General features: G+C 34.0%; 1 long non-coding RNA gene across 1 annotated transcript; it reads left to right on the top strand.

Moving 5' to 3' along the window:
* The first annotated feature begins 746 nt into the window (after window positions 1–746).
* On the top strand, window positions 747–15,120 carry LOC309623381. Its single transcript, XR_014241345.1, has 2 exons — window positions 747–11,615; window positions 11,945–15,120. It is a non-coding gene; the product is annotated as an uncharacterized lncRNA (long non-coding RNA).
* The last annotated feature ends 300 nt before the right edge of the window (window positions 15,121–15,420 follow it).

Raw genomic sequence — 15,420 nt, forward strand, 5'->3', positions numbered from 1 at the left:
GAACAAAACATACAACTTATCTGGGCTTCTAATTTTCCATCTACAAAATGGAAGGGGGTTCAGATATTTGACTTAAATTAGCATTTCCCTCACTATGTTCCTTGGAATACTTGTTCCATTAAGTATTAATAGATATTTTATGATTAAATATTAGATGCTGCATAACATATCCACCCCTCGCGATTTACATACACTTTGGTGTAATAAAATCTGGGAAAACCCAGCAAAGGAACTTGTTTAACATTTTGTTACCCAGCATTACTCATCATGGAAATCTATAATTAATGAAGAACCTACAATATCTCAGATAATTAGTGGTGTTTACTAATTTTATATATAATGATTTGTGTATTTTTTTAGGAAATAACAAAAGTCTTGGAATGGAAAATCTTCACAGCTTTGTTTAGAAATTGCTGTAAAAACACCTTCAAAAAGAATCGATTGGGCTTCCCTCGTGGCACAGTGGTTGAGAATCTGCCTGCCAACTCAGGGGACACGGGTTCGAGCCCTGGTCTGGGAAGATCCCACATGTCGCGGAGCCACTGGGCCCGTGAGCCACAGCTACTGAGCCTGCGCGTCTGGAGCTTGTGCTCCACAACAAGAGAGGCCGCGGTAGTGAGAGGCCTGCGCACCGCAATGAAGAGTGGCCCCCACTTGCCACAACTAGAGAAAGCCCTCGCACAGAAACGAAGACCCAACACAGCCATAAATAAATAAATAAATAAAATTGTTAAAAAAAAAAAAAGAATCGATTGACAGAAGTACTAAAAAAAAAAAAAAAAGACATCACAAATGGAATCGATTTTCTGTTGACATTTGTAAAACATTAAGGCTCTTTCGTACAAATTTAGTCGAAAGTTTAGGCCCTGCTAAACATTCTAGGCCATTGTGCAAATCTATACCAGCAATAAGAAAATAATTTAACAGCGATGACCTAATAATTCCAATGTTTATAGGAGGGTAAAGCAATCAAAATTCTCTTAAAACACCATATGAGTAGTTTAAATAAAAACAGAATACTGATTTTCTTGGTGTTTTCAACTTGTAGTATATTATGACTGTGACTTCTAAAAATACTGTAGGGCTTCCCTGGTGGCGCAGTGGTTGAGAATCTGTCTGCCAATGCAGGGGACACGGGTTCGAGCCCTGGTCTGGGAAGATCACACATGCCGCGGAGCAACTAGGTCCGTGAGCCACAACTACTGAGCCTGCGCGTCTGGAGCCTGTGTTCCGCAACAAGAGACGCCGCGATAGTGAGAGGCCCGCGCACCGCAATGAAGAGCGGCCCCCGCTTGCCGCAACTAGAGAAAGCCCGCGCGCAGAAACGAAGACCCAACACAGCCAAAAATAAATAAATAAATAAATAAAGTTGAAAAAAGGCCACAGGCAAAATTATTAAATAAATAAATAAATAAATAAATAAATAAAAATACTGTATATTCAGAAATTCAACTCTGTGCTATTTTAAAGCTGAAATCAGAATATTTTGGAGGAAAAAAAGGACAGTTTTCTTTGGCTGGGAAACACAGAGTTAATTCTAGCTTCCCTCCTTATTTCAGTCAGTTCCTATACAGATCTTGTATAAACTTACACTTGAAGTCCACCTCGTCTCCCCTCTTCTGTAAAGCCCTCCTCAGATTACACACATTAACAGAGATACCACTTTCCTGAACTCTCATTATCTGTAATTTTCACTGCACAATTTAGCAGTTGATTTGATTGAACACAGTTTGACTGTAGTGAGTTTATATTGTTTTATCATTTATTGATTCAGTGTGCATTTCTTTATCCTCCCTATTTAAACTGTGATTTCTTAACACGTACCCTTGATCTTACTCAGCACCTACCCAGGGACGAACCCATTATAATTAACCAAGATGTTTACTGATTATCTGAGTGTAAAAGTGGAAATCAAGACAGCTGCTTTTAAGCCAAAATATTAATCATATGAAATAGATATTTCTATTTATAACAAATAGAAATGTAACATTGTTATAAATGGAATATATTTTCATGCTTTTGGAATTTGCTTTCATTTCTTAATTGTCAAATTTTGTACAACCACATATTGGTATTAGCCTTTTGGCATATATGATTGACATTATTCTATAAAGTATCTTTCAATGTTTAGCCCATACTTGTTTCTATAACTGAAAATCTCTCTTGATTAAATGGGAAAACTAATAAAAACAATTCAAATACAACGGGAATGCTACAAATCTTTACCAAATATATCAACAATTATTATATAATAGATACAGAACTAGATATAGTGTAGGATTAAAATTTAATAATATCTTATCCTTTTCTTCAAAGATAATGAGAGTAAAATAAATTAAGTAAAATAAATTAAAACTATAAATAATTCTATTAATTTTAACATATAGGTAGCCTTTAACATAAAAATAATAGAAGAATGCCAAGGAGAAAGGTCATAGGGAATGCCTTATAAGAAGGTTAACAATTAAACTAGGCTTTGAAAAGCTATGAAGAACCTGTAGTATACTCTCAGAATTTTTTTTTCATTTATTCAACGAGTACTTAATGCACCCCTAGTATGAACCAGATATTTTTAATAGCAAATCTTCGACTTTCAAGATTCAATATGGTTCATTAAACTTTCCAAAATCACCAGACCCTACATAGTGATGAGTTTAGGTAATACTATGTACGATCTAAAAGTGCATGTGAAGTTAAGTAATAAAATGAGTTTTGATTATAGCCTGTAAAATAACCCCAAAGAAAGTTTTAAAATGTGCTACATTGTCTTGCTTGATTGCAACAATTTTTTTTTAGATCAAAGTGAAAGTTTTATTCCAGAAGACAGGAATGCTTGAAGGAGAGGATTGCAACAATTTTTTGAAGGAAGAAAGGATTGTTTTAAAGGACAACTTAGATTAGAAAAATTTCTTAGATGAAAAATAATTATTTTTCATAAATTATAGCCACACAAAATATCTTCAGACTAAAAACAGTAGGAACTGAAGTCTAAGATAAGCCGAGGTCAAGACTGCAATGTCACAAAACATTTAGACAGAACTTGTTTCTTTTTCCTCATTAATTATCAATATTCCATACCTCATACATCTAGTATGAGGCTTAAGTTGATCAGACCTATTAAGTAATTTGTGTTTTGAAGATAAACTTGCTCAGCTCTATGAGTATGAAATATATATACTGTCAGGAATTAATTAGCTTGATTACTGTTTTCTAAAGTACAGTCCTAGGAATCCTAGTCCAAAGAAATGTTCCTACAGTCAAAATAAATTTCAAGCTACAGACTCAAATGTGCAAGGAATGCAATTTTCTATACTTTTCTTTCACTGAGCATAATTTCTAAGTTGGGTTTCCATTCCAGCCTGTTGTGGAAATACAATTTCAAACACTCAAAGTCCCTGGGGGACAGGCGGTATCTTGTCTGGGTTGTCATTGTCCATGAAAGCAGCATCTTCCGAGGTGTCCTTTTCCTTTTCTGATGTCTGATGGTTAGGCCACGCGACCACCACCACACGGCCTCGTTATGTCCTGTTCAGGGCTGCCAGCTCTTGGTGCTGGGTCCATGCTGCTCTTAATCATGTAGGAAACAAACTTCTCTGGAGCTTTCATGGAGCTAGGACACAGATTCTCTTCGCTTTTATTTCTCTCCCCTACCACACTTTCTCTTCTCTATCCAGTTCAAAAAACAAACTTTAGAGAGTTTCTCAAGAAGATACATAATCATAGTGGCTGTCTGAAAATTCTGAATCCAAAACCCTTTCCAATTTGGCATTCTTCAAACTTATTACAGGACACTTAAAAAAAATACCTAGTAGTATTCACCAGAACAAATGTTCCCTGGAACACAGCTTGAGAAACACCTGCATTAATCCTTGAAATAATTTAGTAGCAGTAAAAGTGCTATTAAAACTTTTTGCTACTGTTTAGAAATAAGAAAGAAAACTGTATTATGGTATAAACAAAGTTCCCAAATTGTTCTGACATGCAATAATATCTATTTTTAAATTCTGTTATTTTATGTTTTGTTTTTGAAATAAATATTTAAAATGGGTACTCAGTGAACAGAATAGGACATTTTATCCTAAATCCAAATTATGTAATTTTGAAATAGCTTCCTTGTTTCAGGGAAATAGCTACAGTCTTCACTATGAATCTGACACCATTAACAGATAATGAATGTCCTTTGTAACATTCTCTAGAGAAAGAGCAGTTTGCCTGCCATGTAATGTCATACTCAGGAGTTTCATTAGGCTATATAAAGCCTTACTAGTTAGATCTCAAAAGCCTAAGACCTTTTCAAGATTTTTCTTTTTTAGAGCTAGTTCACAATTACTTTAATGTATACTTTTTAGTTTTTAATAATGTGTTTACAAATTTTCTTACAAAAATTAAAAAGCAGATAAGTATATATTTATCATTAAAAAGGATTCCTACATGTTCTGAAATCAGCATCTTGTTTAATTTCATGTCCAAATCAATGTTCCTTGGGAAATGGTATACAAATTTATGACTTATGATATCATGATTATCTTATGTATTTAACTCTGCATCCACAAGCAAAAGAAATTATGTATGTATGTTAAAATTCACTTTCATCTGTATATTTGAAATTTTCCTGATTTATTTAAGCCTTTTTTTTTAAGATGGTCATATTTGTAAGTGTGGTAGAAGTTAAGTCATGATAAGGAGGTGAGAATGCCTTTATTTGTAATCAGACAGTTAATGATGTTTGAATATGTTAATATTTGATTCTTCAGGACCAAGAATCTCTGCAACAACAACAACAAAATAAAGACTGCGGGGGGTGGGGGGAGAATGGATACATGCATGTGTATGGCTGAGATGCTTTGCTGTGTACCTGAAACTCTCACAACATTGTTAATCGGCTATACTCCAATATAAAATAAAATGTTTAAAAAAGCAAGGATGAGGGCAAGTAATGTAAATATTGGGATTATGTAAATCAAGGCAAATTCTTAGATTAAATGGCAGAATAAGTATTTTTCATGTCATGAAAGTTATAGAAACTTTAAAAATTTAACCTTTACACAACTGATGTATACTGTAATCATTTGATTCTTACTATTTAACTCTGCTTTTAAAGATAGGATTTCAACATGCAAATATCATTACATAATTTTTATTAAATAAATTGGTTTAAAATATAGGAAAACTAGAATCTATAATCCCTGTGAATTTGTTGTTCCCAGACACAGGGCTAATAAAGTGTGAAATTGTGATATTCACAAACAGTTTGAAAGTCACTCTCATTGGTGACTAAAGAGAAAAGGTCAGAAATCATGCTCTACCTCTGACTGGCTATTTGCCATCTGGCAAGGAATTTAATTATGTGCTTCAAATTAACCAATTTATAATAAATGCCTGTCTTCTAAAGAAATTTTATGACTCTATTAATATAAAACTGTTGCAACATGTTGCATTCAAGGTCCTCCTAAAGTGTTAATGTCTGTATATTAATCTGAACTTTTGTTTTATCATTAAACTATCAGCCTGCTATGTGCTAAAGTCTGTTGGAGGTCTTAAAAATTAAGCTATGTCTATATTTGACCAACTTCAGCCCTATAATAACAGGGGGTTTTTGGATAATGGTCTTGGTTAGTATTTGGTTTGCCACTAGTGTAAGCCATTGGATAATTTTAGAAATAGCATAGGAAAGCAGAAACAAACATAATCTCTATTATTCTAAAATGACAAGATCAGTACCAATTTGAATGATCATGCAGAAATCTTCCTTGACAGCTGTCCATCTCTGCACTGATGATCAAGCAGTAATTCAGGAGTAATGTAGAATATAATTCTCACATCACAAGAACTCTCAGAATGCAAATTGAGTGCCTTGATGTCCCTCAGTGCTGGTAACAAAACTGGGTATGCAGAGGCAAAGAGGAACAGAGTACCCAGCATGCCAATTAATTTTAAGTCTCCAATGTCACCAGCTAATTTTATAAGAAATCTCACTGGTGCAGTGTGGATTTTCCTCCACTGAATTTTATTTTGGTGGCAAAGTTCTATCGGCATGGTGACACGCTCTGATTATGCGAAGGTCAAAAGTAAAGGATGGTGTTTATCACTAACAGAAAAATCTTGGGAGCTTAAAAAATGAGAGAATATTATTATATAAGAGTTATCATTTATTCATGTACTTTATTCATAGTTGCTATTATAAAATAAATTTTATTAAATATGACAACAATATTTTCAGACCCTTAGTTTTATGTTTTGAGGTAGAGCTAGATTGTTGTTTATATATTATAAATTTGGATGCTTTTAATTAGGTTCACATCAATGGGCTTTTGCATGGATTAATTTGTTTTGGATAATGAGGAATATCCTCTGTGTAGCAAGACTAGAATTCAAAAACACTGCACTTTAATACTCAACCCAGTGATCATAGTGTACCAGGGATCATTTAAATGGTTTTTAATTTTTAATCATAGATTTAAATACATATAAATCCTAATCTCTACAATCTGCCTTGGGCAAATGATATTCATAGTATAGTAAGAATAACTTGTAAAATAAAACTTGTGTTCAAGTTATCTTGATGCACACATAAACCCAGAGAATTAGAAAACTGAAATAATATTATAAATGAAAACAAAAACTCTCCCTTTTGCCTGGACATGATGTATGGCATTCTTTTTAACAAAATTTATTGTGGTTTTTATAATTATAAAATCCATGTTCAAATATGGTACAATGGGAAAACATTTTTTAAAAATTTAAATAACACACACGTCACTCATAATTATGCCACCCAGAGATGACTATTTTGAACTCTTGAGTTAACTATTCATTAGACCCTTCAGAACTCTAAGACTGACAAGATAAATGTTAGCTATTTGGCAGCCCCAGAAAAAGTGGGATGTTTGACACACTGATCAACTCTTTTCCTCCTCAGAAGAAGCTGAGAGCTGGATGTTTCATCCACTCACTCTCTGGGCAGAGGGAAGAATCTACTGATCCAAGCTGCCATCTCCCTTGTCCTCCAGGTGGCTAGACTGTGCCAGTTCCGACATAGCTCCAAGACTGGAAAGACAGAATCCAGTCCTCTGGGGACACCCCTCAGAAAAGTTGGGGTGCTGGATGCACAAATTAACCCTTTTCACACCTGGGAAAATCTGGGAACTAGTGGGTTTCTCCTTGATTATATGGTTTTGTGCCAGGGGTAGGGATTCTGGAATGTCCCAAATCTCACCACTAGCTTCACTGAGTCTGGTTTCACATTCTCCTAGGAGCAGGAAACTTTTAATTCATTTCTGGGGTTCTCACAAAGAGAATTTGTCCATGAGTTGTTGCTGAATCTTTCTGTTTGTTGGGGAAAAACAGAGTCCAGGGTTTCCTGCTCTGCATCTTGCTGATGTCAATTCCATTGGTTTCTCTATTACCAAACATTCGAGCTTTTGGTAATATGTTTGTTTTGAAGAAAAGTAATTTGAATTTAAATTTTCGATTTATTAAAATACATTCATTTAAATAAGTAGGAATCACAAGACTATAGCAGGAAAAGTGAATAAGATCATAAGTAAGATTCTTCAACATTGCAGGAAGCTCTCTTCTCAACTATTTCCTTCTAATTCATAAATTTTAAAATGACACTTTTCCCTATCCCTTGTTTCCAGATTTTGTGTGAACATATAAATAACAATAATATTGATAATAATGATTATAATAGGTAAATAGCATGTAGTGAAAGTTTACTATGTACTATTACACTATTAATCAGTGTTGTCACCTTTCCTATCTATTTGATAACACCTTTGGAATACACATGAATTGTTATGAAAGAAACTGTTGAAGCAGGAGTTTAAAGAATGCTACTTAAATCCCATGAAACTGGAATATCTTCGATTTCAAAACTATATATAATTATATGTTTATATAATTATAATTATAATATACAATCATAATATATTATAATTATAATATATAATTTTTCTACATTTTCTAGTGTTATAATTATTAAATAATGACCAGCCAGAGTAAAAGGAACACTGTTCATAAGATGAATTTTGCTAGTTCCACAATATAATACCTGAACATATGTACCTTTACTTTGGAAGGCCTTGGATTATACAGATGATAATAATATCATAATTGCTCATTTCTATTAACTTAAAACAGTATATTTCCATGTAATATACAAAGGTATTCCCATCCATTTTTCCATTTGATCATCACAAAATTAAAACTAGCATTTATCTATGAATAATCAATCTATGCAGTTGGTTGAAATGAGTAATTATTTTCCTTTCTGACAAGAGGCCGTTTTTTATCAGAATAGTTTCAATCTGACTCTTCATTTTACTAAGAATTTCTAAAATCATAACACCTCATTGTGGTCTTTATCACTAATCTAGTTCAAATGTCTTCCTAACTCAACAATCCTGTCTGCAGTAGTTCTAATATTTGAAGTTTCTTCCAGTTTCCAAAATTCTGTTAATGATTCTTTAAGAACAGCAGATGCATGATATGGCTTCAAAAAGGACCACATGGGAATAATGCCTTCAAAATTCTTTGCATAATTATATATTAAAATTTATTTCCTTTGCTTTTGGTTCCATGCTCTTCCAGTGATATAGGCAAATTGAGTTTTGGATTCTGATTCTCACTTAGAGAAAACAACTCACTTCTTGGCACCTGATTAATTACCAGGCCTATCTTTCATCTTGATTGTCCCTCACAGACACCTCCCTCTGTGTTCTGAACATCCAGTCAATGACCTCATGTTGTCTGTGTGCACATTTTAGAACCTGAGTCAAGTGCATTTTGTAAGGTTTCATAAGCATATGTCTTGTCAGTATTTAAAATTAACATATCTAAATTTAAAGTTTCAAAATGTGCCATCATTTACCCCATTTCTTTCAAACTTTCAATTCTCCATGACACAATCCAGCCAAAAAAACTCAAAACCTCCTTAGCTTCTTCTTCTCTTTCCTTCATTCCCACGCTAGCAGTTTTCAGTTTCCCTTTATATTGCTACAAAGCTTCTTTCTAGCCATCCTCCCTGAAAAAAACCCACATGCTCCTGCTTTCACCCCTAGGCCCTTTGAATAGCATCAAGGCAACCTCTAGCAGCTAGACCTTCTTCTTTAGACAAACTCTTCTATATCCTCTGCCAAAACACTCACAGAATCATAGAAAAATGCAGTTTTAAAGCTTTAAAGGATCTAAGAGATTTAACCCATGGCTTTTCCTGTATTTTCCTAAATCCAAACTCTGATTGTGTCTCCCTTCATATCTGGCTCAAAATTCTCAATGACTTTCTTTAACATAACAAATTAAGTTCAAACATTTGACCTTATCATGCAAACTTGTAACAATCTGCAGTCAGTTCATCTTTCCAGCTTTAGCTCTTCCCATTCCCCTCCATGGTTTGTATACCCCAGCCCACCCCTTTCTAGTCATGGACTAATGTATTATTCTCTTCCATCTTCCATATATTAAGATTTGATTCTTACCTATCCTTAGTTCATGCTCATTTCATTTCTGTAGCTAAAGAGAATTTCAATCTTTGAGTTAGTTATTTCTATGTGCATATAACATAGAAATATAACATCAGCATCTCAGGTACCATTTACTGGTATAGGTATCATTTACTCTTTCTTCCCTATCAAGATAGTAATCTCCTTGAGGAAGTGTATTATTTACATTAGGCTCATTTTTTCCCTTTTGTAGAGCACCTCCAATTGAGCTTTACGTATAGGAGCTTTCAATAAATTTTTGATGAGTGAGTGAATCAAATCAAGTGATAGCATTTACTCATCCCCCAATTCATCCTTTGGAATCTTTTGAGACATATGAGATGAGCTCACAAATTTCCCAGCCACAGGAAAAAAATATTAGCTGACACTTTTTCATGGATCCCTATGTTTTAATAACCATGAACCAAAGATCTTTATTTTTGTTTCTCTGTGCTGTTTTGTGCAGTTCTTGCCCCATGATTTTTTTTCTCTGATTAGAGGTTCTGTGTCTACAAATCATGAAATCTTCATGGGTTCAGTGAGTTCCTATAGTAAATAAGATGATGTGGCCTCAGTGAATACGGTAACTACCTTGTTATAAAGGCACCTTACAGAACGCACACTCAAAAACAAACAAAAAAAGTGACGGAGTGCTGCTTTTGTCTTTTAATCTTCTTGCCTTTTTCCACAGAAAAATCCCACCTCATGCTTTTGTTTCTTTAGCATAAAAATCATGAACTTTGGGGGAAATTAAAACAAACCTTATCATTGTCTGAGTTGTCTCAGTTTTTATATTTTTGTTAAAGAACATGTTATTTACAACTTTATTGAGTTAATTATTTTACAGAAGCATATACAATTTTATTAGTTTTATCAGTAGTTTCATTCTAGGGTTTTGTTTATTAACTATTTAGTTAAGTTTCAAATTAAGGTAAAATAAATCCATATGTACTAAGACTTCATATATTCCTTCCACTTTTAGCTATGATATGATATGAAAATTTTACTTAGAAGACAAATTTCAAATTCCAGGCTCATGAACAAAAGAAGCTTACTTCACATTTTTTTTATACAAAGAATGACAAATTGTGTGAAAGAGTTCAAAAATTAAAATTAACAAATCTGGAGAGTATGCAGTTAACATGGCTGAGCAATATGATATACAGTTGACCCTTGAACAACTTGAGGGCTAGAGGTGCTGGCCCCCATGCAGTCGAAAACAGATATAGATATAGATATAGATACAGATATACAGCCCTCCTTCAATATCCATGGTTTCAATCAAAAAACATGTAATACTGTAATATATATTTACTGAAAAAAATCTTCCTATAAGCACAGTTCAAACTCGTGTTGTTCAATGGTCAACAGTATATAACATATATAAATTTAGATTTATTTCAGTCTTAATACCTACATAATTTCAAAACTTCCTTGAGTACACAGTATAAATCTACAACTAAAGTCCAACTTTTTCAGCAAAACCATAGTTCTAAATTTCTGAACTTTTAACATGAAAAAATATATTATTTTGAGATATGTTTTATTGAATGCTGGATTTTTGCTTATGTAAATGTTATCTAGTTTGATAATTTAGGTTGTAATGCAAAACTATTTGTCCTTCCTTCTTTCATCCAACAAGCATTTAAGTACCAATTTTGTCCCAGATTCTGTGCGTGGCACTGAGGACAGGAAATTAAGTAAGGCACATTTCAGCCATCAAAGCTCTTACAGTTTAGCCGAGGGACATGTGTGTAAATAAGGACAATCTTGTTTTATATCCTCTCTATGAATCCTTATTAGTGTGTATCATGTATAACAGGGGAAGATGTTAAACTGAACCATATGAAAATGTGGTTTTGTAATTCAAGAGTGATTGAATGTCAGCAATTTCACATGGTTCCACTTATAAAAAGAAATGGCAATTCTAAATTAAGAGAATGATGATGAGGAATAAAACAAGTCTTGGATAATGAGTTCAAATTCTCTAGACCAGGTGAAATGCAGATTGCATCAGTCCTGGGCTTGTTTGCCATCAGATCCATTTCATCCTTCCTCTGCTCTGTGCCACTGAGGGACTGACCCATTTAAGTTGCAGTTTGGCCAATTAAGATTCAGTCTGGGGCTTCCCTGGTGGCTCAGTGGTTAAGAATCCGCCTCCCAATGCAGGGGACATGGGTTCGATCCCTGGTCCCGGAAGATCCCACATGCCACGGAGCAGCTGGGCCCGTGAGCCACAATTACTGAGCCTGCGCGTCTGGAGCCTGTGCTCCGCAACAAGAGAGGCCGCGATAGTGAGAGGCCCGCGCACCGCGATGAAGAGTGGCCCCCGCTTGCCACAACTGGAGAAAGCCCTAGCACAGAAACGAAGACCCAACACAGCCATAAATAAATATAAATAAATAAATAAAATTTAAAAAAAAAAAAAAAAAAAAAAAAAGATTCAGTCTGGAGACTGGAAGGTAGCACTTTTCTGTTTCTGGAAGTGTCTTTGGTCGTGTCTATGTTTTTTCAATGGCTGCAGCTCCTACTGGGAAGACCCACCACTATTTCTGCTTCTTCTGAGTGATTTCAAGCACTTAGGCTCTGTTAATATCATCTCCCTTCTTTGTTCCTCTAATTTAGGATTTACAGTGTCCTTCTGTTGTGACTATCTTAGTTGTCCTATTGTCCTGCCCAGTTTCTTAGTTATTTTTTAAATCATTTGTCTTAAATTATCTGAGATTTACATATAAAGAATATTTTCTGTTTTATGAATAGATCTGACTGATACAAAATTAAGGGGCAAATGTGCTCATATCTCTCTTATTTCTGACTACTCTACAAAGATATTTCTTTGCTTTAGGAACAGTATGTGATCCACCTCTATCTTAGGAAAGATAAAGGCTATCCCTGAACAGCCTCCTCAGTTCCTTCAGAGAAAACATGATTAAGCCTATAGATCAGCTCATGATTTTTCTGCCCTTAAATGAGCTTCCTTCATCCCACCAACACCTACACCTTTCTAGCAACTGGAAAGCCTTAACCTTAGCCAAGATACCTCATGCCAAGTAAACCTCTAACCTCTTCATGATGCTGTTTGGCTAGGATTAAGAATTGAGCAAAATCTTTTATATCTAGCAGACTATAAAATTATCGGTACTGCTTGCTAGAAAATACAGATACTAGCATCTCTACCCAGAGGGTCTGACTCAGAGTCTGAGTGCGGCAAATGAATCTATATTTCAGCGAAGTACCCAAGCATATTCAGATAAAGGTTTTCCATGGACCGTAATGCTTGGGCGCACCAAGGAAAATAACTAGAGACATCTGGACATTTGGGTTGGAATATTTGGCCTTCTTATTCAATGCCAGTGTAACATTTTCCCCGAGTTATTCTTTCTCCTAAAATACTGTAGGCCTAGAAACTTAGGAATCATCACATTTACTAAAGAATTCCTTAGGCCAGAACCAGACTCCTACACTGCCTATGTCTTTTTGACAAAAAAGCCTAATGATGACTTCCAGGGCATGGCCAAGCATGTTAGATAGATAGATAGATAGATGGACAGATAGATAGATACCTATATAATACATTTTACATATACTATATATCTATATAATATTAACATATATATATACATAATTATCTGCTGAAGTGAGATTCAGGTGGATCAATTCACACATGGCTAATAAAACAGACACAGTAGAAAACATGAATCTATGAAGGTTTATTTTTATTTCTTTAAAGAAAAAAAAAATAAGTGGCCTGCATGCCCTGTCCAAGAGTTTTAATGGGGTATAAATCTAACATGATTTCATTGGATCAGAAAGCTCAAGTTCACTAATCATTAATATTCTTTACTCTTTTTATTAAGCTAGAGCGAATCACTCTGAAGGATGCAACACTCAGTGATAAAATAAACCAAAAGTTATATCTCCTAGTGTTTGTGTTTTCCTTCCGTAATTGTTCCACTAATTAGAAATAAAGATTACATTAAGCATAATTTCTTTGTCATCATTAGATAGTATAAATAAGCTTACATAACCAGATTTACCAATAATATGTGAGAAAAGACTGGGTATTGGTTTGGCTAAAATCTCAAATTTTCTACTGCACAGGGAAAAGTCAGTGATGTCTAGTTTGTAAGAGGCACCATAAGGCAAAGAAAGACAAGTCACAGATTGAGATAAAGAACAAGTCAATAATAAATATAAGCAACCAATTTTTAATGCGAAAAAGATTTGAAGTAACATTTCATAAAAAATGATGTACAAAAGTCCAATAACTGCATGAAAAAGTGCCCAATGTCATCAAGGAAAAGCAAATTAAAACTACAGTGAGATACCACTCCACATACCTCAGAGTGACTAAAAATAAAGAGACCGACAACTTCAGTGTTGGAAAGATGTGGAGAAACTGGAGCTCTCATACATTGTTGGTGAAAATGTAAACTGGTACAACGGTATTGGGAATTTTATGACAGTTTCTTGTAAAACTAAATGTTAAATTATCCTATAATCCAACAATTCCACTCCTAGGAATTTACTTAAGAGAAATGACAATGTGTGTTCACAAAAAACATTATATAAGAATGTTTACTGCAGTTTTATTCCTAAAAGACTCAAGCAGGGAAAAAAAAAATCAGTAGGAGAATTGATAGATAAATATTCAATGGAATGTCACTCACTAATAAAAAGGAACTAACATAAAAACATGAATAAATCTCAAAAAAAATATGTGGAGGAAAAAGGCTAAAGATAAAATTAAAATATTAAAAGAATTTAAAAATATTTTAAAAGATAAAATATAAAATATTTTATATTTTAAAATATCTTAAATAGCTAAATATAAAATATTTTGATCCATAATTAAAAAATAATATCCCAGGACACGAAAAACTAACCTATGATTTAAAAAAATCAGAAAGGTGACTGCAATTAGGATTGACCATAAAATGACCTAAAAGAATATTCTGGCAACATTCTATATATTGATATGGCTGTGTTACAGAAGTATATGCAATTTTCTTACAAAACTCACATCTAAACTGTGAGCATACTAAAATCCAGTTAATGAATTTCACGTTCAGGTATCTGAGGGAAAAACATACCATTATCGGCAATTTACTCTGAAACAAAAAAGTAATAATAATATTTACTGATGGACAGATAGAAGTAAGGACAAATGAACAGATACATGATGTTTTAAAAACTTGCCCTGAAATGACAGGTTGTAAGTGTTGGATATACACATATTAACTGTAACATTCTTTAAAATTTGCTGTATATTAGAAAATTTTTATAATAAAATTTTTAGCAAAATGAACATAGGTTTTGAACAGACTTTGCAAAAGAAAATATGCAAAATAAGCATATGTAAAGATATTCACCATCATTAGTCATCAGAAAAATGTTAATTAAAACACAGTGAGGGACTTCCCTGGTGGTGCAGTGGATAAGACTCCGTGCTCCCAATTTAGGGGAACTGGGTCTGATCCCTGGTCAGGGAACTAGATCCCACATGCATGCCACAACTAAGAGTTCACGTGCCACAACTAAAGAGCCCATGTGATGCAAGTAAGGAGCCAGCGAGCCACAACTAAGGAGCCTGCCTGCCGCAACTAAGACTCAGCACAGCCAAATAAATAAATAAATATTTTTTTAAAAAACCCAATGAAATACCACTACACAGCTACAGGGATGGCTAAAATTAAAAAGACTGATGATAGGAAGTGCTGGTAAGGTTGTGGAGTAACAGGAATGTTTATACTTTGACGGTGGGAATATAAAATTGTACAACCACTTTCGGTAACAATTTGGTAGTTTCTTACACCATACAACCTCAAAATTCTATTTCAAACTATTAAACCAAGATAAATTAAAACAGATATCCACATAAAGACCTGTGTATAAATCTTAATAGTAAGTTTATTCATAATTAAAGCCCAAAACTAGA

The sequence above is a fragment of the Balaenoptera borealis genome (assembly GCF_965194805.1).
Source record: "Balaenoptera borealis genome assembly, chromosome: 2".
NCBI lineage: Eukaryota > Metazoa > Chordata > Mammalia > Artiodactyla > Balaenopteridae > Balaenoptera > Balaenoptera borealis.